Here is a 3,472-nt window from a genome sequence, read left to right as displayed (position 1 = left end):
GCCAGTTTTCAATATAAATAATGTTGTGATATACAACTTATAGTTTATAACTTTTTCCATATTTTGAAGTATTTCTTTGGTTAGATTCCCAGCCAAATGGGAACTGCTGAGTCAAAATGTAGGAGCACTCTGACCTGTTACATGTAATCAAAGTGCTTTCCAAATGGACCATATTTTTTCATAAGGATACCAGCAATATATTAGCAAACCAATGTTCATTATTTTCGTGACTTTATCATTAATTTGTTTTAATGTATATTTCTTTATTAGAAGGTTAAATTTTCCCATATATCTGTTGCTATTTTGATTTCTTCTTATGTGGGTTTTTTTTGTTTACATACAATTATGAGATTCTATATTTCATCTTAGCTGCAATAAGCACTGCTTACAATACAGATATTCAGACTTCTTTTTCATGTTTGCTGCCATTTTTTTTTCTTGGTTAGGTTACAGAAAAAAAATTTGACACATGTAGTTTTTAAAAGTATACCCAGTCACGTTCATTGATTTTTTCCTTCTATTGCTTCTAAGTTGAGAAATACTTCTATGCAGAAATTTAATGAGTCTTCCATTTTCTTCTGTTTTGCTTAAAAATATATATTTAACTCATTAATCCTCCTAGAACTTACTTTGGACATATGGGATGTTATGAAAATTCAACTAGATTCTCCCCCCTTTTCCAAATTTCCGGGAATTATCTGCACTTTCCCTTCTTCATTGATTTTTCTTTTCTTTTGGCTAGGTGTTCCAGGGATTGAACTCACTGGCATTAAACCACTGAGCCATAACCCCAGCCTATTTTGTATTTTTACTTTAGAGACAGGGTTTCACTGAGTTGCTTAGCACCTTGCTATTGCTGAAGCTGGCTTTGAACTTGAGATCCTCCTGCCTCAGTTTCCCAAACTGCTGCAGGGGTGTGCCACCATGATTAGCTTGATTGCTATTTTTAATACTTTATTTTTTAGAGGAGTTTCAGGTTCACAGATATGGACAATAAGACTATATATTGTATGTCCCATACTATATACTGAATGTCATACTATATGACATTCTGGAAAAGGCAAAATTATGGAGATATTAAACATCAGAGGTTGTAAAAGACTAGGGGGGAGGGAGGAATGAATAGGCAGAGAACAGAGGACTTTTAAGGCAGTAAAAATATATGATACTATAAAAGTGCATACCTGTCATTATAAATCTGTCCAATCCCATGGAATGTTCAACACCAAGAGCAAACCCTAATATAAACTATGGACTTGGGTAATAATGATGTGTCAGTGCAGGTTCATCAACTGCAGCAAATATTCCCTCCCTCTGGTGGGGGATGTTGAGGAGGAGGCTATGCATGTGTGGGGGCAGTGGTATATGATATCTCTATATCTCTGTTAATTTTTTTTCAAAGATAAATCACATTTAGGAATCAACAAGTTATCACTTGGAACTAATGTCTAGCTCTTTTCTGAAATACCTCACATTGGCTTAAGACAGACCATTCCTTTGATTATCCAGTATCCTTGCAGCAAGTTTCTATTTATATATCTAATTACAACATAGCTGCAAATAGGCTTAGGTAAAGCCTATGGTGCTTTCTTGTTAATAGGGAAATCCACTACTGAAAGAATATCTTTTGAAGCCATATTTGTGGGTGGTATGGCCTATGTTTTGGGTGAGTGGAGAGCACTTTTGAGGGAGAGAGTTATTTCATCCAAAGGGATAAGTTATCCTTAGTCATTGTTATAGCCTCGATGGTATTAAATGAGTAGGATCCCCTAGCCCTCCATTTTTGTGGGTAATCTGGCTTACAACTATGACTTCAATAGAGCCTCGATCTGAAGGCCAGACCCATCTCCAAATGCGGTTTGTTAAAGGAAACAGGAACTTCTTGCCTCGCCAAAGCTTGATTATAGGTTGTTAACTAGCTAGCCAGTTTTTGAGAAAACTGAAAGGTGGTTATCTATGTCGGAGGCTCTCAAACTCAAGCCTTCTTAAGTATCACCTGGGAGCTTATTAAACACTCAATTTCTGGAAGCATACTGGGTTGCACAGGATGTTGCTGGCAAATTTTCCAGATCTCATCACTTTTTCTGTCTGAGCCCTAAGAAAATTCCCACAGATATTTCCACACAATTCTGAGCATTTTCCCCTTATCTTTCTATGAAACTCTACTATATGCTTTGCCGGCACTTAAAAAAGTGCTCCAGAGGAAGGGTATGTTGCTAATGGGCACAAACTGCTCAGGTAGGGTTCTAAAACAATTTTCGGCCTCGCGTTCTATCCATCCCCAAGGATCAAGAGCTTAATAAATCTGTAAGCCAGATTCGGATTCCCCAAAGGACCGTTCTGGAACCCTTTCTGGATTGCTTCCTAGAGTTGGGAACCTGGCACGTTCCTTTAGCACTATTCTGCTGGCAGCGGGGGACGAAGACATGCATGGTCAGACCTCCTTGGGGCCATCTTTCCTTCCTCGTTCCCATTTCTAAGATGAAAATAATTTCTCCTGCAGGTGGGGAGGTCAGATTACAGTCGCCAGGGACTCAGGAGACTTTCCTTTGCATCGTCTCCAACCCGCTTCTCTCTCTCTTCCCCAACACCCTAACTACTCGTGGTCACCCCCAGCTAAGTCCTTGACCAATTTCCTCTCCTGCTTAGTGGCACAGCGTTCTTCTCTTGCCACAAAATACGGTGGTGGAGGAGGGGGCGTGAGTGTGGTTGCGATCGGAAGGGGGGTTGTTCCGGGAGGGGTAGATTCCCCACACCCAGCCCTCTCTCCGGGGAGCGAACCTTTCTCCCACTTCCCTCCAGAACTGCGGGCTGCTGTTGGTGGCAGAGAGGGACCCGCGGATCCTCCATCCCTGTCACTCTGCCACGCTGTTCCCAACCGGCGCGCTCCCGGGGCGCCCTTATTCCCTTCCGTCTACTGTCCTCCCCATTTATTCCGCGACAGCGCGAGGGTTTTGGGGCTGACTAAAGAACCCGTGGAGAGAAAGAGAGCAGGAGGGGAAGAGAGCCGCGGAGGGAGGCGGCGGCGGCGGCTAAGTGGTGTCACTGCCACTCGGGAGCGCTCGAGCCCGTGCACGCGCGCGCTCCGCGGAGGCTCGGCGGTGGGCGGAGCTGTAGGAGGCGCGGGTGGTGGAGCCGCGGACCAGGCGGGCGGAGCGAGCGGCGGGAGGAGCGAAGGGTGGGAGGGAGCGCGCGAGCAGGCGGGCGAGCTGCGTCTCCGCCAGCATCTGCCGCTGCCGCGTTTGCCCGAAGCCCGGGGACCGATCGCCGGACTGGCCGCCTGGCGCACGGACGCAGGCGCCCGCTTTGTGCTCAGGGCCAGCTTCGGCTAGGCTCGGGTTTGCAGCGTGCTGCTTCTCGCCCGCTCGCGGACACCCGCTCCGGCGGCCTCGGCTCGCTAGGGGCTGGACGTGCGGGAGGCCGCTTTCCGCAGGGTCGGTCCCCGAGCGGCTGAGCCCGGGCGCCCGAGCCG

At 46.2% G+C, this 3,472-nt stretch overlaps 1 protein-coding gene across 1 annotated transcript in view; it reads left to right on the top strand.

The window, feature by feature from the left end:
• Positions 1–3,160: 3,160 nt before the first annotated feature.
• Positions 3,161–3,472, top strand: part of Tspan5 (tetraspanin 5) — a 167,967-nt gene continuing 167,655 nt past the window's right edge. The window contains exon 1 of the mRNA XM_048813653.1: positions 3,161–3,466. The gene's annotated coding sequence lies outside the window, so the exon portion shown is untranslated. The remainder of the gene's footprint in view (positions 3,467–3,472) is intronic.

Source organism: Marmota marmota, unplaced genomic scaffold (assembly GCF_001458135.2).
Source record: "Marmota marmota marmota unplaced genomic scaffold, marMar, whole genome shotgun sequence".
Classification (NCBI taxonomy): Eukaryota; Metazoa; Chordata; class Mammalia; order Rodentia; family Sciuridae; genus Marmota; species Marmota marmota.
The sequence above is the reverse complement of the archived record's forward strand: the minus strand, read 5'-3'. Positions and strand labels throughout refer to the sequence as shown.